General features: G+C 37.1%; 1 long non-coding RNA gene across 1 annotated transcript; it reads right to left on the bottom strand.

The window, feature by feature from the left end:
* Positions 1-4,549: 4,549 nt before the first annotated feature.
* LOC111774557 (uncharacterized) lies at positions 4,550-9,543 on the bottom strand. The gene is made up of 2 exons (XR_011421132.1): positions 9,472-9,543; positions 4,550-5,499 (listed from the first exon to the last, which is right to left on the bottom strand). It is a non-coding gene; the product is annotated as an uncharacterized lncRNA (long non-coding RNA).
* Positions 9,544-21,739: the final 12,196 nt, after the last annotated feature.

Below are 21,739 nucleotides of genomic sequence, written 5' to 3'. Positions count from 1 at the left end.
TCGGCTTCACTGTTCACCTCATACCTAAGCCTGCCAATCATCCCATCTGCCGTCTCAGCTCCACCCAGGTCAAGAATCAGGAGCCTCAGGGCCACTCACTGAGTGGTCTTCAAGACAGAAACGTCATCACTGTAACGTCAACCTGGGAATTAGTAGACAAGGATCTAATCCCTGAACTCCCATATTATTCTTCAGGTCCAGTTAAACCTTACCCTGCAGTGTCCTGGATCTCAGAATAGAAATCCTGACACTAAGCACCCAAGTTTGATGCGCTCTGGGGTCTTCATGTTAGGACTGAACTTCTGCTTCAACTCATGTCTGGGGATCTTATTTCAGTAAAAGATTGTACTCTTCATTATTTCCAAATCCTTTTCCTGGGGACTGAAAAATTTCTCAGAAACCCCACACTGACACAATAGATAGGATACTGCAGGGGCCGGCCCGGTGGCGCAGCGGTTTAGTTCGCATGTTCCGCTTCTCAGCGGCCTGGGGTTCGCTGGTTCTGATCCCGGGTGCGGACATGGAACTGCTTGGCATGCCATGCTGTGGTAGGCGTCCCACATATAAAGTAGAGGAAGATGGGCACGATGTTAGCTCAGGGCCAGGCTTCCTCAGAAAAAAGAGGAGGACTGGCAGTAGTTAGCTCAGGGCTAATCTTCCTCAAAAAAAAAAGGATACTGCATACCCATGTGAATTCCCATGAAATGCCTGCAACAGGCTCAGGTATTGACCCTCAGATTCCTTCTGGTTTTACCGAGGGGGCCACCAAGTGAAAAAAGTAAGATGTGTGTATGTATGTATATATATACATATACTTTTATATTATCTATCTATCTATCTATATATGTGATTTCAAATTTCATACAATAAAACCCCAGGCCACAATTTTATCAAAACAATTACAAAAAAATACCCATTGACTAGAATGGAATCATTGCCTCTGGTGGGGTCAAGAATGGGTAATGATGGCAAAAACAGTCGATCAATCAAGAGACAGCTCTTGCAGCGCAGTGATCATAATATGCCCTTATCTGACTAGTATGGCCGAGCGGAGCCTCTGACATCTGAAACAGCATAAGAGAAAAAAAAAATGGATGGTGGTGGTTTATTACTGTATTTTCTTCTAAATTTCAATTTACCTTTCAATTCTAATTCACCATTTAAAGCAGGTAAATTCATTCTGCAAATATAATCAAGGGATGTTCATATTGCATTAATAGATTGCTTTAGTTTTGTACTTCTCACAACTTAATTATTTAGAGCCCAATTCCCTTATTCAACATTAGCATATTAAGGCAAAATCTAATTTGCAGTAAGCAGCTTGAGGCCACAGAACCACAAAAAAAAGTAAATGGAGGCAAGTGAATATGTTGAATTTTTTATTTCATCAATGCATCCAGTAGCTGATGGATATAGTCTTCACTTGCATCTTTGAGTATTTTAGTTCAGTAAAATAATGTGGATATTTGGGCAGGTTTGCTTACATTTTAGGAATCTTTATTAGTTTCCCTTCTGAATAGGGGACGGTCTGTCATTGGACTAAAAGTAAATAAGAAAGGAAGAGAAAAATGAGAAAGCAAATCAGACAAGTGCAATAGTGAGGAAAATGTTGTCCTGTAGAAGATGATTGGTAAATATTTAATCAATTACACTTCTGGCCATTTCTTATCTATCAGCATTGAACGTGTCTGACCCATTCGTCACACCCTCCCTGCCCAAGCTGCTGTATGGTCTACCTCAGAATGTATTCCAAGACCAGATGAGAACTGTTGAATTAAGTAAAAGGTAAATTAATACAAATTAGAAAATATTCCTATAGAACACCTATTGTGGGTTCAGTCATTTGCCAGGCACTATAGTTGATAATAATTGGAAGAGAAATGTCAACTGGTCCCTCCCCTCAGGGTTCTTGGGGTTTAGATAAGCACTACCTTTCACACATTAAGCAGTCGTACAACAATGTGTCAGTATGAAGTTGAGAACTGAATTGTGTCTCTACACAAAATTCTGGAATTGCCAGAGGACTTAGAGATAAAAGAGGTCAGGAAGGTAACATTAAGGGAAAGTTTGCTCTCCACTGCTAAGTAAGTAGAGAGTATGGGTAACGCCATGGCTAGGAAGAATGGAATAACCCTTGTAGTTAGATTTAAAGGGAGGAGTATGGACGAGAAATCAGCTTGAAACTGTCTCAAACACTTTATGAAGCCAGATGAGTTTAGCCATTAAAAAGATAACGCCCGTCTATAATGATTGTCTCCTCTTAAAATGAGATCTGAATTCTGGTTTGAAGCTCCAGTGATGTGTAATTCAGTGGAAGCTGCCTTCAGCAATTTGCAAAGAACTGTCTGAGGATACAGCGTTGTTATTCCTTAATGATAACATTTGTCTTTAAGGAGAAGAAATGAGTCATGGTCAAATTTCACAAGTTCATGCATTAGATTGATTGAATCATCCACTACGTCCAGTTTCTAGCTTCCTCTAACTCAGTTTAATTGACAAAGAAATCCAGATTTTGAGTGACCCTAAAACAGATCATTAAAGAGGAGGCTGGGAGAGACTTGAAAGAAGCTTTTATATTCCTATTACAGGAAACTTTACAATCAGCGAGTACACGTCTAGATAAGCCTATTACACGTTTAAAAAAGTGGCCATAGTACCTCTAGCAAATACTTCACTGAATTGGCAAAACACATCTCTATCTGGCTTTGAAAGCATATACTCTTTCATAGGCTTCACTGTGGAACACCGGAAACAGTAATAGCTTTGGAGACAGACAGCCACTGCTTTAAATCTCTACTCTCTTCTTCATCATTTGTTATCTGTGTAACCTTGGACATATCTATCCAATTCTCTGAGTTTCAGTATACTTATCTGTTACAGGGTTGCCATGTTTATTAAATGCAGTAGTATCCTTCACTGTTCACAAGACCTCAAATAGAGTAACCACTCAACAAACATTAGTTACTATTACTATTGTTATTATGGTTATTATAATTGTTACTTTTATCAGACTCTGTTGGCATTACAGTTTTCTTCTTTGAAGGCAAAACCCGATGTTTCTGGAGAGTCCAACCCTCCCCAGTGTGACTCATAAATCCTGACAATTTAAGCAATTTGTAGTAGTCCCAGTGACTTTGCCAGAGACTAATTTAGCATTTCCTCTGGGCAATTATGAAGTGAGAGAGGTCTACTGGGGTGCTTCTTTGAAAGGCTCTTTTACTCCTACAAGGGAACACAAGGAAGAAACAATCCTTCTTCTCTTGCATGCTGTATTCCTGTTTATGACACCAGACAGAAATAGCCATGTGTTGCAATGAAACACTGGACAAACACAAAGGCAGCATACAGAGAAAGAAACATATGAAAAAACAGAAATATGTCAAAGAAACAAGTCAAAGACAGAAGCAACCCAATTCACATGTCAACATAGAGCCACAGAATTAATCTAGTAATAGAACTAAGTACTTACTGTTGTTGAGAAACTTAATTTTCTTTATTTTAAATGCTTATTTAAAGCTTATTTTCTGTTTCCTGAACCCTTAAGCATCCTAAATCTTACTTTATTGAATATTTTTTTTTCTCCTGGCCCCATTCCTTCCACTAGTATGGACACACACACTAGAAATACATAAACATACATACATAAACATACATATATATGAAAGAACAAGGTAGACATACAGGAAGGCCAGTCCCATGTCTGACCTTATTGAATGGTCATCCTATTGAATACAAATTCAATTTTATTTTATTTGGCTCTCATTGACTAAGAGCCATTGATTAAGGTGGTCTTTTATCTCAACTGACTTATGATCAAGCACAGAGGATAAGCACATAAACAACTATCATCCAATACTGGGTGTAGTAGGCATCTTAGGTTGAGAAGGTAGAGAGTGTAAGTTGGTCCATGATCTTTGACAGTGGGAGCATCCATTTGTATTACAAATAATGTGCATTGATGCTCCATTTATTTGGTATTATAAATAGTATCTTTAGTCTAATAGAAATGCTGCCCCTCCTTAGAGACAGTCACCAACATTTAATTCTTATTTCCTCTTGGATGTTCATTTTTTCCCTCATGCCCATTTAATATTTATCAAGTCCAGAACAGAAATACTGGCTCTTACTGCCAAACATTCTTCCTTCATCTATTGTTTATGGGATATACTGAGTTTTGAGATTCAAAAACCTCTTCTTTCTACTTTGAGTTTTGAAAAATATTTTTTTAAAATTAAAAAGGTGAGATTTGACTTTTTGTCCTTTGTTGTTCTACTGTGACCTCCTATCCCTAAGACAGAAAACTCTGACTCTCCTGGATACTGCACAAAATGGAAGAGGGGTGGAGAAGGATTATGAGGACAAAAGTAATTTCATGGAATAAGAAACACATAAGATGATACAAAAATACCATCTCTTTACACATGAAAAAGCAATGCAAAATACGAACTAGTGACAGAGGCAAGCTTCCTGGGGGAATTGTGTTGAAGAAAGACTGGTAGAGACTGGTAGAGAAGAAGACAGAGGATATTCTTGGAAGAATGGGCAAAGGCACAGAGACGGGTGAATTTACTGTAACAATCTGAGAAGAGTCAGTGATGAACAAGCTCATTTGGGGCAACTTTTTCCAAGTTAACTGCTGAGTGAAATATAAACTTGCTGTGTCTTCTTTTCATTGAACGATTCATTCAGGTAAAAATATTGGGAAGTCAACATGGCAGGGACTGAGCTAGATTCTACTGTACAAACAAGAATCAGGTGAAACTATCCCAAAGACCCAGAATGTCCTAACTGAATCAAGTTGAGAGGTTGGGAATGAATGATAGGATTGGAATGGCATAGAGAGCATCTAAGAAGGTGGGTGTCTGGCTGAGAGACTTTGAATTGAACCAATAATTGATCTGTCGACTAATGTAAGTACATACATGAGTCATATTTCTCAGGTCCATCTTGTCCATTGTCTTAGCCAACTTTTCAGGGTTTTTGAATGGAGTTGTTTTTTCCTCAGCTTTTTTCACTTCAAGATAGAGATTCCCTGAGAACACGTTCCAGTTCTCTCTCCCAGGCTGCCACAGCTCTTTAAGCAGACGTTTGAAGAACTGTCAGAATCAAGGGACGGAGAGCGGAAAGGGCAGACAAGGGAGGCAGAAGGCAGTGCAAAAAAATGGGAAGTGCTGCAGGAGCTGGCCATTGTGCCAATTTCATGCTTTCACACCTTTGAATGAGTGTTCAAAGTGTTTCATTTTGGGAGCCTCAGACAGTGGAGCACTGATTGCAATGGCTTCAGGCATTTCAGGGCACAGCTGGCCACTCGGCCACCCCTGTGTCCATGGCAGTTTTCTAAAAATAAGGGAAATAAAATATAGGTTATTTTCAGCTCTGATGGGTGAACCTCACTGTGAACAACTGCAGGATCAGTGTTGGTTTTTTTTTTTTTTCCTTTTCTTATTTCAAACACAGCCCAAGCCACATCATCTTTGAGGAATGTGATCCTTCTTTCACCTAGTAGGGAAGAAACAGCAAAAAAGAGAGATACCGTTTAAGATAAATAATAAATTCTGATCCTGGGTTACCCCAGTCGTCTAGCCAGTACCAAATCCTGTCTTTAAGAAAGAAGGAAAAAACAGCTGGAAGGTGCAGACAAACATTTTAAAAATTGCTAAAACATGAAAATAAACAAAAAAATGTTTTTAAAGAAGTGGTTTTATATGAAATTATTATTTATTAAATGTAATTCAATTTTTATTCAACCTATTGAAATGTTTGGGCACATTGCCTTTTGGAATAATGAAAGTGGTAGTGTCCCCAAGCAGTTTCTTTTTCCAGTCTCCATTTGAGAGCCAGGTGTCAGAAGACCTGAGTGCTACACCTACTTCTGCTGCTTATTTGTTTGTGAACACTTGGCAAGTCACTTAATTTCTATAGGACCACAATTTCTTCATCAGTACAGTGTGAATTAAAATATCTTTTATTTAATAAGACAAAGTCATAGAATTAGTTAAAAGTTGAAGAATTTTAGAGGTCACTCAATTAATTTTATTTTACAGATGAGAAAGTTACCGGGTCAGACAATTGGTTGGTGGAATATTTTTAATGACCATCCAGCTGTCCTAATTAGTGCCATGTATTTTATACATTGTTATTATCATTTTTGCTTCATGCAAATCTTTCATTCTTATAAGTCTAGTCCATTCATCCCCACCCCAACCATCAATATCACAGCCTTACTAATACATTTCCCCACAGTTGGCCACATTTTTGGAAATCCCTCATATATCTCAATAATGTCTACCTAGCTTCATGACCAAACTAAGGATATGCTCGTCTCTGCAGCCTTCCCTGATTGCCCTTGCAAACACAGGATCTTCTCCTTCATGAACTGCACAGCACCTACCAGCTCTGTAACTTAAGTTATCCATCTACAAATCAATGAATAACACATGCAGCAGCCTCGGCATGGCGGAGGACCCTGACTCGCAGCTACTTCTTTGTGTTCTTAGCAGCTAGAACTGTGTCTTGAGCCATAATTTCTGTATGTGCAAAAGGGGAATAATAATAGTAGCTAAATCATGAAACTTTCGTCAAGATTAAATTTTACATATACATATCCTCTTAGAGCAGTGCCTGATACATCGTAAGCTCCATATTAATCTTGTTAATTATTATATTATTTGTCATTGTTGATGAGATAACGATGATGCTTTGGAAAGTTGAAAAATTGTCTTCCGGAGGAGTGCTGACCTAATAGGGACATGTTGGAAAGTAAAGAAATAATTAAGCCAAGTGCTTATTTATCCTTCTTTAAAGAGAATTCTGTTTCCTAATTCCCTGAATGTTTGAGATTGCCTGAATTTCTGAGAGCCAAATTGAAAATACAATAGGATACATATTTCTAGAGCAATTAAGCTTTCACTGATTTGCCTTAGGGTTCTGATTTTATGCTTTGATTCATAGGTAATGAGAGTTGAAGATCAGTGACGTGTCTGGATCTTTTTTAAAGTACTTGATCCCCATAAATTTTAAAGACTTCTACATGTATAGAGATAGGGGGAACACAGGCTTCTTTTTTCATCTGAGGAGACATTGGTACCAGAAATATCTTTCCTTACAACTAGATTTTCTGGAAACTTTAAACACTAGATTAGCAGCCACAAGACAAGTATCTTGCTATGACGGGGTATATACTAAATGAGAGGCAACATAAAAAGTACTCTCAAGTGGGACTCAGAATATCAACGTTTTGTTACAGCTCTACTTCTGAGTGACAGACAAACTATTTCTCCTTCTGAACTTAAGTTTCCTCATCTGCAATCTTCTGGAGTCCAACGTGACAATTTCTTTTAAGTTTAAAATTCTGAAAATACGGCATCTTTGGATGGAATTTAATAGACCAGTTTCAGACCCCATTAACACCAGTGCTGTGCTGCTTAATACCATAGGTTCTTCCGGTAATGAGCCACTGTCTTTACAGCATCAACCCTATGCTTAGAGTTATAAGTTTTGGGATATCAGATTTTACAGAAAACAAGAAGAGATGCATCATCTTACTGCCTTTGTTTTATATCTCTGGAGGATGACAATGTAATCTTTCATGCCTAGCACCAGTTAAACAATTAATTCATCAAGACAATGTGACTGAGTATGTGCAGGGAGCCTAAAAATTGTTTACTGTGCATAAGAGTGACAAGAGAAGGAAATCTTTTCCCATAGAATGTCTTGTTTGATGGGCAAGACTTCAAATATAGAAAAGTATACGCAGTCCTTAACTCCCTTCTCTTTCTTTATACTGCAAGTAGATCTTATAGCCATAAGTTAGTTTAGGGTATTGGTGTAGAATAGTCTAATGTTTTTATATCATATTATAGTGGGATCATTTAATGAACTGGTCTATTAATACACGGTGAACATATTTTGGCATTCTTTGGAAACAGCCATTGATTTCTTTATAGATATTTACTTATTATCTATTTCACTTCATCTATAACTCTCTTAAGAAAAATAATTTATCACTTTATATTTATGAGTTTATCTATACTCCCTTCCCAATATTCTATATGAACTTTAACGATATGAACTATTTCCTTTTTATATGGATGTTTTCTAAGATCTACCACAATATCTGATATATAAAGTGACCATATGTTCCAATTAGCTTAAGGCAGTATTGGTTTATACCTATGGTCCTATCATAATTATAACTAGCATCCCCTCTCACACATAAAAGAGTTCTTATTAGATGATAAATTATTTGGTCAACCTACTTATACATATATGTTCCCCATAAATATTTGAAAATGATGAATCCCCAGAAGGAGACCACCTCCCTTGACTGTGTTCCGTGTCAATATTCATTTTCTATCTTACAATGTTATCATGGACCTCCTGAGAGCAGAAGTTATATGATGAGAGCAACTGGGAGAATTACTTCAGGAATTACAAAAACGTAAAGTTTGTCATGAATTTGGAAGCCTTTTAATCTTGTGTTCAAAGCAGGGATTCTTCTACAGGATCCTCAAAGGTGCCTTATATCCTTAGTTTCTTTACAAGTTTATCACACTTATTTGTGTCTTCCAGGCTTTGTCCTAAGTGCTGAAATGCAGCAGAGACTAGCACAGATATGTTGCTTACATTCATGAAGCTGGAACTTAGTGGAGAAGGCAGACAGTATACAAAAACATCAAACACATAAACATATAATAGAATTATGATTCTTGTTAGGAAAGTATTAAGATGCTGTAAAATCAAATATCAAGGTCCTAATGTAAATGGAAATATCAAGGGGTCAGTGCTGGCCTCTCAGGGGAGGTAGCATTGATGTTTGGATTTCAATGATCAATAGGACAAGGTTTGCAAAGAGTGTGGAGGAAGAGGGTTCCTGGATGAAGAAATAGCCTAGAGTGAAGTTCTGAATAGGAGAAAAGCATTGAGATTTTAAGAAACTGAAGGATGGCTAACAAAACTTAGTGGAAGCTAGTGATGGAGATGAGGGTGGGTGCCAAGTGATATTAGAGTGTAAGGACAAAACCAAACCATGTCTATCTAGGGACATATGGTCACTTTATATGTCATATATCGTGGTAGAGCTTAGAGAACATATATATATATAAAGGAAATAGTTTGTATCCTTAAAGTTCATATAGAATATTGGAAAGGTAGTATATATAAGCTGTTTCTTGTAGCAGCCCATTCTCAAATTTTGCCTCAATCCTGGTCACGTTAATGGACCCAGGAACTATTCCAGGGGAACAATATCCATATTTACAGTTCACTGCCTTTCTCCATCATTAGTGTTTTCTTAGCATTAAATATTTACTCACTTGAGGGGGGACAGGGGCAGGGACTTGGGGGTAGAAAAGGAGAATGAAGAGAAAGGCCAGATTCATTATTTCAGAGAAAACCACTCCAATCCCTGGGCCTATCTACTCATCCCTTGCTTTTCTTCCTGTTTTTTTTTTAATTAAAAAGGGCATTTACATGCTAATTGGATCTTTATTCCTTGAGAGTCCCTCTGCTCTTGTAAAGTCTTCCTCTTCTGAAGCATTTAATCCCCAGCTTGAAACATCATTGTTGATTGCAGTGGAAAGACTGTGATGTCACAAATGGGGGATTATGACTTCACAGGGGAAATAAGAGAGAAAGACAGACAGTTTCAAGAGACCAAGATCTTTTATTTATGAGAATGTCTCTGTTAATCAAAAGGGGAGAGAAATACCAAACACATAGAAAATGACAGCAGAATTGTAGCTAAATAAAATGTTCTTCAAAATTATCCTGGCAATGTCACTTTCTCTTTAGAGGATTCCTGAGAAATGCTATTGCAGAGGATAGGTTTAAGATTCCAAATCTCCCTCTACTCAGCGCTTAGAAATACTTAGCCCTGGGGTAATCGAAAGTATAATCAGGCCACGAAAGAACTTCTGCCACATTTTGCCTACAATGTAGAGTGCAATGTTGCCATGGCCCCTTCCTGATGTTCTTCAGTTGGGTCCCTAGAAGAGCTCTCTTCCATTCCATTTTGCCAGTGAAATCGTTTGGTTCTGAGGTATATTTTTTTTTGAAAGATTTTAATTCCAAACAATTTTTTTAGTAGATAGAATGCATTCAAGTAATATTTTTCTCTTTGAGTTAGTTTGGGTAGCTGTGACTTTCAATGAAGTAGTCCATTTCATCTAAGCCATTGAATTTATGAACATGGAATTGTTCATAGTATTCTCTTACTGTCTTTCAATGTCTAAAGGATCAGAAGTGATGTTTCTGCTTTCATCTTTGATATCGGTATTATGTGTCTATGTTTTCTTGGTCATACTGGCTAAAGACTAATCAATTTTATTCTTTTAAAATGAATCACTTTAGTCTTTATTGGTTATCTCTACTGTTTTACTGTTTGTAATTTGGGTTATTTCTACCCTTATCATGGTATTTCATTCTTTCTGCTTGCTTTAGCTTTAATTTGCTCTTCTTTCTTTAATTTCTTAATATGGTGGCTTAGATTACTAATTTTAGACCATTCTCTTTTCTAACGTCTGTACATAAGGCCATAGGTTTCCCGCTAAGTGAATTTTGAAGATTTTTATTTTAGTGTTTATTTAATTCAAAAAATTTAAAACATTTTTTTCTTTGATATTTCCTCTTTGTGCTATTTAGTACTATGTCATTTAATTTACAAGTATTTGGAAATTTTATGGATACATTTCTGTTATTGATGTCTAATTTAATTATATTGTGTTCTGAGAAAACACTTTGCATTATTCCTATTTTGAAAATTTTGGTCTGTCTTGGTGGATGTTCCATGGTCATGGGAGAAGAACGTGTATTCTGTTGTTGTCTGAGCATTCTATAAGTTTCGGTAAGGTAAGTCAGTTGATGGTGTTTTTGGGTAATATACATCCTTTCTGATTTCTTTGCCTATTTTTCATATCAATTAAGGAGAAAGAAATGTTGAAGTTTTCATCTGTAATTGTGGGTTTGTCTATTTCTCCTTTCAGATCTAATGCTTTCTGCCTCATGCACTTTGGAACTCTGCTGTTTGGTTCATAGACATTTAGGATTGTTATGCTCCTTGAAGAAAACATCCCTTTATGAGTACATAAATCCTTCTCTCTCTCTGATTATCTTCCTTGTCCTGAAGTCTAATTTGTCAGAATAAATGCTTATCCTATTTTTTTTGTTTTTGAATAAGAAAAATAGTTTTTATTTTCCCTTCACTTATTCCTTCTTTGCTGCCCTTTCTCATTTTATGTAGATCTGACTTTCTGACCTATGTTATTTTCCTTCTCTCTAAAGAACTTCTTTTAGCATTTCTTGCAATGCAGGTCTACTAGTAACAAATTTCTTAGTTATTGTTTGTGTGAAAATCTATTTCTCCTTCACTTTTGAAGGATAATTTTACATGGGAGAGAATTCTAGTTCAATGGGATTTTTATCTGAACATATTCTATAACTCACACCTCTTTCTTCTTGCTTTCACGGCTTCTGGGAATTTGGATGTAATGCTTATCTTGGTTCTATAGATAAGGTGTTTACTCCCCCTCGCTTCTTTCAAGATTTTTTTATCATTGATGTTCTTTATCTTTGTAATTTGAAAATGATATGCCTAGGTATAGTTTTCTCTGGCGTTTTCCTTGCTTGGTGTTCCCTGAGCTTCTTAGATCTGTGTTTTGGTGTCTCACTTTAATTTGGGGAAATTTTCAGTCATTATTGTTTCAAATATTTGTTCTGTTCCTTTCTCTCTTTTTTCTCCTTCTGGTATTCCCATTATGTGTGTTTTAAACCTTTTGTAATTGTCCCACAGTCTTTGGATATTCTGTTCCACTTTTTTTCACTCTTTGTTCTCTTTGCTGTTCAGTTTTTGAAGATTTTATTGGTGTATCATCTTGCTCAGAGAGTCTATCCTCAGCCATGTCCAGTCTATTAATTAGTCCATCAAAGTCATTCTTTATTTCTGTTACAGTGTTTTTTCTCTAGCAGGTCTTTCTTGTTCTTCCTTAGGACTTCCATGTCTCTGCTTACATTGCTCATGTGTTCTCTCATGCTGTCTACTTTATCCATTAGAGTCTAGAGCATATTAATTCTAGTTGTTCTATATTCCCAATCTGATAATTCCAACATCTCTGCCATGTCTGGTTTTGATTCTTGCTCTGTCTCTTCAATTGCGTTTTTTTGCCTTTTAGCATTTCCTAACTTTTTCTTGATAGTCGAACATGATGTATGAGGTAAAAGAGCCGCTGTCTGTAGGCTTTTAGTAATGTATTGATGAAGTGTGGGAGAAAGGGAAGCCTTCTATAGTCCTAATATTAGCTCCCAGTCTTTTAGTGAGCCTATGCCTCTGGACTGGGAACTTCACAAGTGTTTCTCAGTTTTCTACGCTCTTAGGTGGGACAAGATGTCTAGAGTGGGCTGGAGTTGGATATTTCCCTTCCATAGTTATGCTCTGTTAATACCTCAGTAGGTTAGGCTCTTGTTAACTAGTTCCCCTGAGAGGAGGACTTGTTAAGAAGGACAGAGTGCTCTAGCATATTTCAAAATGGTTCCTTTTCCTCTTGCCCTGTTGGAAGCATGAGGGGATTTTTCTCTGACATTTGCTGTAGGAACCTGGCCAAGCTCCTGGAGATAAATCTCACCATATTGCGGGGGCTCCCTATAATTTCATCCGCTGGAGTTTTTGCCTCTCAGACTTGTCCATGTTGAGCTTCCAGCAATTCTTCAACTACAGTTAAGATTTTCCTAATCACCTGGCACTGCTTCCTATAATGGTTTCCACTGTTGAGGCTCTGCTTCAGTAAGCCATGACTCTTGTATTCACTTGTTTGTCTCTCTATCTTGGGATGAGGGCTTGCCCTGTGTCTTTTCTCTCTTAAAGATCCAAGAGAAGTGTTGATTTTTCAGTCTGTAATCTTTTTGCTTGATTGTTAGGATAGAGTAGTGACTTCTAAGCTCCTTACACGTGGAACTGGAAACCACTCTCACCCCACTGTATTTTGATTGATGTCTCCATGGTATATCTTTCTTCATGCTCTTAGATTCTCTATTTCTTTGTATTTAAGGAGGCTTTTTGTAGAAAGTATATGGATTGCTCCAGCTTTGGCTATTGGGAGCTTTTTCAACTGTCCTTTTCATATATCCTCACCAATTTCTTTTCTTTTTTGGAACTTCCTTGTTTTCTTGTACTACAAGTTGCTGCAGACTAGTCTTGCATATTTCCTACCCAAGTCCCAGAATCAGTCATTTCTTCAAGGAGCCCTGGTTTCTTTCATTGAAGAATGGTATTAGAAACCAAGATCTGGGTGTTAGGTGTGCATGTTGCTACTGGAATGTCTTTGCTCCTAGACCCTCTTAGCTGACATAGCAAGGAAATACATAAATGTGTATATACATATATCTATAAATATTTCTGTATGTAATCATCTGTATCTCCAGTAACTGAAAAATCCTCTCCTTGCTTATCTGTAGCTTCCCATTCTAACAGGAAGAAACTTAGATTCTATCATCTGTAACACATTTATTTAATTGTTCCATTCTGGTATACATGTACAGTGGTTTTAGAATCATTAACTCATACCTCTGAGGGACACAAATTTATCAACTAGGATATTGTGGTTATAAACAGTCTCTTTTGCCTTTTTTCTTACAGACTCCACTCATTTCCAAACTTACCCTGGTCAGTATCTTTTTCCCACTAACTTCAGTGACATTGTTTCATAAATTTACAAGTTATTTCAAAAGATTCCTTATCCAAATGAAGAAGTTTCCCTCTATTCCTCTACTGGTGAGAAGTTTTTATCACGAATAGGTATTGGATTTTGTCAAATGCTTTTTCTGTATCAACTGATAGGACATTATTTTTCTTCATCAGTGGGTTGTTGTAATAAATTTCAATGATTGATTTTCAAATATTGAACCAACCTTGCATTCTTTATTGTGATGTATAATTCTTTTTATACATTGTCAGATTTTATTTGAAGGTTAATCTCACTAGGTATAGAATTCTGGGTTGACATTTCTTTCAGCACCTTAAAGACGTAGTTCTATTTCCTTTTGCTTGTAGACTTTCTTAAATATGGTTATAAGTATTGTCCCTATTCTGCAGTAATTAATGTGTCTCTGCCTTCCCCCACCTTTCAGGCTGCCTTCAGGATTTTCTTTATTGTTTTCAAGAAGATGAGCCCTTAGCTAACATCTGCTGCCAATCTTCTTCTTTTTCTGAGGAAGACTGGCCCTGAGCTAACATCCATGCCCATCTTCTTCCACTTTATATATGGGATGTCTATCATAGCATGTCTTAATGCACTGTGCCATGTCCACACCCGGGATCCAAGCCAGCAAACCCAGAGACCAAAGTGGAATGTGTGCATTTAAATGCTGCGCCACCAGGCCGGCCCCCAGGACTTTCTTTTTGTCTTTACTTTTCAGTAGTTTGAATAAGACAGGCTTCGGAACGGTGTTTCTGCTATTTATTCTTCTTGGTGTTCTTTAAATCTTCTTGAAATTGTGCTTTAGTGTATGCCATTGCTTTAAAAAAATTCTGGTCATTATTTCCTCAATTTTGTTGATTGGTCTCTCTTCTCCTTTTGGGATCCCAATTACACTTATGTTAGACAGTTTGATGTCTCATAATTTTTAGAGAAGCTCTTTTGCTTTTTCCTACTTTTCTTTTTCACTTATATTTCAATTACTAATTTCTTTTGACCTATGTGCATGGTCTCTGATTCTTTCTTCATATGTATCAAATATGATGGGCCTGTTGAAGAAATTCTTCATCTGTCTTGTGACTTTTGATCTCTAGCTTTTATATCTGATAATTTCGTATAGATTGCATTTCTCTGCTGAAATTACCTACTGGATCTCACATGTGGTCTACCTTTTCTTTTAGTCTTTACTTATTAATCAAAGTTATTTTAAACTTCTTGTCTGGTAGTTCCAACATCTCGTCATATCCGAGTCTTGTTCTAAGGTTTGTTTTGTCTCTTCAGAGTGTGTTTTTCCTTGCCTTTTTATATTACTCATAATTTTTTGAACAAAGCTGGACATGTGATGAAGAACAATAGATTCTGAACTAAATAGTTTTATGCTTAGTATTGAGCATATTTGTCCTCTCATTCAGTTTTTAGTGTGGAAGGTTGTGATAATCTAGTCAAGAGTTGGGCTGGATTTGAGATGTGTTCTTGCTATAGGTACTGTCAGTGCACTAGGGTCTTCAAATTCCTCTAGTGACATTTGTTTATTTCCCTCCATCTGACTTGGGTTCTTTCTTTAGCACTGCTCTGCAAATCTTATCGTTTTCATTTCTTCCAGATATATGGCACTGTTGTTTTTTCTTAATGCTTGTTAGCATGATAGTAGGAGGTGTGGGAGGGAGCCTGTTCTCTAATATTTTGATTATTTTCATCTTTGGTAGATATTGTGAACCTGTTCTTGGGGATTTGGCTTTTACAAATGTTCCTATTCCTCTTCCAGATGTAATGGCCAGCATAGCATTTATTCTGCCCTACCTGAAAGGGTAGAGACTCTTTAATTTCCCTGTCTCTGCTCCACCCAACCCAGATTCAATGAGTTTCTTCTAGTGTCCCTATGTCACCATTGAATATCCTATCCCATGTAGGGTAAGACATTTTTTCTTTAGTTGCAATAAGGAAGATGGACCTGGGAGGATTTTCACTGGTTGTCTCCATTTACCAACTCTAACTGCTATGGGGTTTCACAAGTGCCCTCAGGCGACAAATGTGGATAATCTTTCCCCTGTAGGTTGACTCTTTTGTTCCTGAGGGACAATAAGGAAAAGAGTCCAGGTGTATTTTCAGTGATTGCCTTCATTTCCCTCCCCTCAATTCCATTAGTCACTACCAGTGCTCTCAGGTTACACATTTTGATACCTTCCCCCATGTAGATTTGAGTTTTTTGTTCCTTAGAGAATACAGGGGAGATAGACTTTCATGTATACCCTCCAGCTCTCTTCCCCAACTACTGTGAGGTTCCACCAGTGCTTTCTGGCTACAGGTTTTGATGTCATTCCCTCTCCAGATGAATGCTTTTATTCCTTAGGGGAGATACGTGAGATGCGTCTTTGCAGACTTTTGGCAGTAACTGGTCTTCACTTCCACTACTGGCACCATGAAGGAGCTTCCTCAGGAATTTCTCCAATCTTCCCTCTAGGTATCTGGTGGGGTTCTGGAGGGAAAACCTTGCAGGAGTGTGTGAACTCCCCTATTATCTGTGGCCTTTAGAGGCTCTACACTCTCACAACAGCCCATGCTCTACTTTTAGCTATTCTTTCAAAATTTCTGTTTAAATTGATTTACAAGTTTATATGTTTTTAGGTGGAATCTGACCCAGGTAAACAAATCAAGTTTTCCTGCTTCTTTCAGAAGCCTGTTTCTCTCTGTATTTTATGTTAGTTGTTTGTTCTACAACCTCAGCTTACTGAAGATTTCAATAAAAGACATTAATTTGCTATTTGTCCAGGTTTTTCCTTGTTGTAAAGGTGGATATTGTGTTATTCACAGCTGTTTATGTCTCTGAACTAAAACCAGGAGCCCCGAAGATCGTGCTTATACTTTTACTAATTGAATAAAAATTCCTACTGCTCGCTACCAAAAAAATCACTTAGGTTCATTTATATAAGACTATATGCTGAATTGTGATTTTTAAAAGAACAGGTTTGAATGTTTTGTCATTCTCTCTAGGTTAGTTTTCTTGGGTCTACTTTTTCAAATTCATTGCAGTAGTACGAGCTCTTGGCTTTGATGAATGTTGACAGATGGACAATGCAGTAGGACAAAGAAAATAAGAGCCAAAAATAGTCCTCTTTTTTTGAGGACTCATGGGCATTTGAAAAATTAGTTTCAATAGGAATATTCATCACCAAGCATCCCCTCCCCTCAAAAAGGCCATCAGTACAAGAACCACTTCAAAGAACTGATAGAAAGATATGCAGAAATGTTTAGCTAAATGTGGGACAAATTCTAAAATCAGGAACCAATTTAGGATTGGATCAATTAACACATTGATCACCTATCCTACAATAATGAGATTTTAAATATCATTAATTAGACAACAGAAAAGCAGCCACAATAATAACTACAACAACAACAAGAAAAATGTTATTTGGTCTCCAGCCCAAAGCTACTGGTTTAGCCAAGGTCAAACATAAACTCTTTCATGAAGCCTTCCTTAATCTTCACTAAAAGGAAACAATTATTTTAATGTCTAAAGCACTCATCTTCCTTACTGCACCTAATCCTAATCTGAATCTACCTGCATTTTGAATCTAACTACATTGTGAATCAAAGGTGTGGAAATAAACAAAGACCAACATAATGAGAACAAGCAAATTCTATTTATTCAGAGCTTGCTATAGCAATGTAGTCACCCACCATCGCTTGTGTTTAGCAAAGACTAAAAGGCAGGCAGATGAGTGGGAAAACTTTATAGTGGAACAGATGAGAGGCTTTAGGTGATGCTCTCGTAGTAGTCTGTCAGGATGGAGAAACTACAGATGGGCTAACTAGAAATGAGACCTCTGTGATTGGTTGGGGGTACATATTTTCTTTCACTGGTTGATCCTTAACTGGAAGTGGAGCCGCACATTATGGAAACTGTAAGTTTTTTTTTTTTTTTTTGAGGCAGATTAGCCCTGAGCTAACATCTGCCGCCAATCCTCCTCTTTTTGCTGAGGAAGACTGGCCCTGAGTGAACATCCATGCCCTTCTTCCTCTACTTAATATGTGGGACACCTACCACAGCATGGCTTGCCAAGAGGGGTGTAGGTCCACACCCAGGATCCAAACAGGCAAAGCCCAGGCCGCTGAAGTGGAACATGTGAACTTAACTACTGTGCTGCTGGGCTGGCCTTGAAAGTGAGTTTTTAGACAAGTCCTGGTCACTTTGGACCAATTGTGATAGGTTTCCTGGATTGTTATTAGAGACAGTGGTGTGACTTTCCACAGGCGTGACCTATAGATAGATAGCAGGCTGGTTTTTTGGTCTTTTACTATAGATAATGGTCTGGTTTCCTGGGCTGGTTGGTGCAAGTTTTGGGTCACAGCTCTATTTTTATATACGGCCTGGTGATTATCTGTTTGCCTTAAGTCTCTCTGTGGCAAAAATATAAGGATCCCATAAGACAAAATCACTTATCTCTGGATTTCCTCCCAAGCAAGACACTGCCCAGGTCTCAAAATTAAACTTAAACTAGAGTCTTCCTCATTGGGCCCCTTCATCTTTGCTGAGGGAACTGTGTGCAGGGAAAGATTTCAAGAAGTCCTAGGGAAGTAAGAGCATCTATATATCCATGTTAGTAACAATGTTGTGTTAGGAAAGCCCTCCCAACTTTGGTTATAGAAAATATTACTTCAATTAGGAATTTTCCTAACTCTTCTAATCTTGGATTTTTGAATTTCTGAATGATTTTGGAGATCAATAGTTTTGCATCCAGACTCAAAAATGATTATTGGAATCCCATTAGTGATTTTCACTATTTTACATAGCTTAACATAAATAAATAAATACTACAATGAGATGGCACAGGCTAATAAAAATATTACACACCATCCTTTTTTCTTAATACATTAATATTAATTGCACATAATGGAATGGGTCTAAATATTAGTAGGTTAGGTAGATAACTCTTCAACATAAATGTAGAATATGCAAACTACTTCAAATAAGGGGTTGCTAGAGTGTAAAGGACTTACCTGTTACTTTATAGTAAAATAGCGAAAAAGCTTTTGACAAGTGAACTTTAGGATCTCTTTTGACTTTTATAATTTTATGCTTATAGCAGAACTGTGGTTTCAATACTTTTAAAAACTCTGACATACAGAGAACCATCTTTAGTGAGCTTTATTTAACACAATTAGACAGTGCAACTGTAACTCTAAAGAAAAGTGATCCAGCCAAACACATAAATTCCAGTTTCAATTTATAATTCTTAAAGGAAAAGAGACTAGGAGTAGGCAAAATAGCATGTTATATTTTTCATATAACTTTCATTTAAGAGACTAATGAAAATTTAAGATTTGTCATTAGTTTTTTGAGTAATAAAACGGTTGCTTTAGAGAGCTTATAAATTGTCACTCCCTAATATTTAAACATTCCTCTTAGATTGAGTTTTTATAATTGATTTTCTCATTAAAACTTTTCCTGTTAGAACATTGAACTGTAAACTTTCCAAATCATCGCGAATTCCCAATAGTGGAGTCTGGAATGACAATGCACAAAACACATTTATTTGTTAGTATAGTACACATGTTGCCTATTTATTATGATATATTTATTGAGTTAAAATATTAAGGAATAATCTATGCCCCTCCTTTCTCTCCTTTCAGCATTTGGAAATAACATCCCCCTTTCTGGAGGGCCATTTCTGCATGGCCATTGTCAAACAAGATTTGCTTTGCTCCCCTGGGGCACAGAAGAGAAAGAACTTTAGAGGAATCCTTAACAGGAAGATTTTCAAGCTTTCCTCCATTGTCCCCTATGATGTCCCTGAAGTAAATGACAGAAATGCTCTAAACAGTAGCTTTTTAAATTGGGAGAATGGAGAGAACAACCTGCAAACTCCCACCTTCTACCATTTTAACAAAAAAGTTACATGCAACTCTTGAAACCATAATCAGGAAGAATTCAAGGCACGAGAGAATTGATTTTGCAAAAGTGAACTCCTTTTTCTTCTGTAAGATCCAATAAAATTCCTTCACAGAAGAAAATGACAAATTTCCAAGCACCAACTGTAATATAAAATTGTACATTTTTATTTCATCTCCACCCTAATGTTACCAAACTATTAACAAAAACAAAAACCCTCAAGAAAAAAAATTCCCAAATACGATGGGTAAAAGTTCTACACAAACAGTGATTACCTTGCTTCTATTAGCTCCAAAGATGTTCTTAATGAAACGCATAATTTGGTGCATAAACTGTACTTCTGGGTTACTTTGTACATATGATTTAAAAATACAGTAATTCAAGGTGATCTTGCCATTGATTCATTATAGGGAACAAGGAGTTATTAAGTGATATAACTTGTTGGTGTGTATTTTACTCTGTTCATATAAACCAGTGAAGCAAGATCAATTTGTTTCTCGGTTGAATTAGTTTTCTTGTGGGCACCTCAAGCATACATTCAAGACCAGCTTCCAAGAAACAAATTTATTTTCCTGAAATGATGGTCTTTATTGGCAACATCTAGTTCTTTTAATTTTACAGTTGGTTTCCCAGTTATGATCTCTATTTTCATGAAGCATGAGAAAAATCCTAGAACAGTTAAATGTGCTTACCATATAGTTTATGAATTAGTTGCTTCTTCAAATTGGCAAAAGACATAGAATAAAACTGCACTCTCAGTAACTTAGTCCTCCTTTGCCTGACTCTCCCTGAACAGCAAAATTATTTGTCCTGCACGCATCGCACTTTGATTGTGGCAGGTATTAAACTGTCATCAGTATGTGTATATATATATATATAAAACAGAGAGAGAGAAGTAAATGAAGACTTAGAAAACTCCCGTTCTGGCCCTACTTCAGCAGCCATTCGTTCATTGCACATCTTACAAATATTATGTAAATCCGCTGGGCCTTGTGTGCCCAATCTGTAGGCAAAAAATACCCCAAGCAAACAACCTATTATGGATTTAGTAAGTCTCAAAGGTGTCGTGAGGTTTGGTGAACTCAGAGATAGATATATCCTTTGAAAAGGTAGAGTATGCATTGCACATTTAAGGAAGTATTATTTTTCTCTCTGATATTCCATCATCAGACAGCTCTGATGAAACTGAGACACTTATGAGTTGTATTTGGTGTTTCTAACAAGAAAAGTTTTTTTTTTTTTTTTTGGATGTCTTTCTGCTGCATTTGAAGGAAGGAAGGAACTCAGGTGCATTTTAAATGACTCTTCCAGCTCTGCCCAGAAGGGCTTGCTCAGCCAGAGAGGGACTGCCATTAGTGAGTAAGTGAGAAGTGACATGTTCTGTCTCTCAAAGGGTTTCTTCGTGTCCACTTCGGTAGCTCTCATTACATTGCCTGAATCCATTAAGACAGAAACAAGGTTACCCCATGAAATGTTTTTGTGACTAAACAGGACATGCAGCTCTTTAATCTGAGACAGAACATCTCCTCTGACGAGACTGAGTGATACAGGGAGCTCTGGTCCCACCTTTGCCACCGAGAGGGAATAGCCCTTACAAGGACAGATGGTATTGTCATTGAATTGCCATCGGTTGATCTATCCATACTCCAGGGAAAATAATTATTCTGAATATGTTTAATGTAAATATCTATGTTCAGTGAAACCTCATCTTACATCATGCAGATATCTGGTCCATGATAATTCATCTAATGCCTTGAGGTTATGAGATAACTGTTGGCTGGGTTCAGGTTTTCCAGGAGTAAGGGTGACACAAAAGTATTATCAAGGCGAGGAGGACAGTGTCTATTCCCAAAGTACAGGCTGAAACCACTGGATGAGGATAGTGTGTGCCTGCCGCCTCCTTTCTTAGCAACAGTCTCAAATGGGATCCAAAGAAGAAAAGTGGCCGGCAGTGTGTGGCTGAGCTCAGTGTATTTTTAAAGATATATTTGTGGGTGATTATGTGTCAGTATGATATATGACATGGGTAAACAGTTATAGAAGGGACTAATCAGTAGGAAAATTAGCTGATAGTGTTGGTTTTTGCACACATATACTAAATTGGGAGAGAAGAAAACCTGGGGGATGCAGTAAAACTAAAGTGGAGTTTAGAATTTCTCTA

The sequence above is a fragment of the Equus caballus genome, chromosome 8 (assembly GCF_041296265.1).
Source record: "Equus caballus isolate H_3958 breed thoroughbred chromosome 8, TB-T2T, whole genome shotgun sequence".
Taxonomy (NCBI): Eukaryota; Metazoa; Chordata; class Mammalia; order Perissodactyla; family Equidae; genus Equus; species Equus caballus.
Note: the sequence above shows the minus strand (reverse complement) of the source record. Positions and strands in the feature narration are given on the sequence as shown.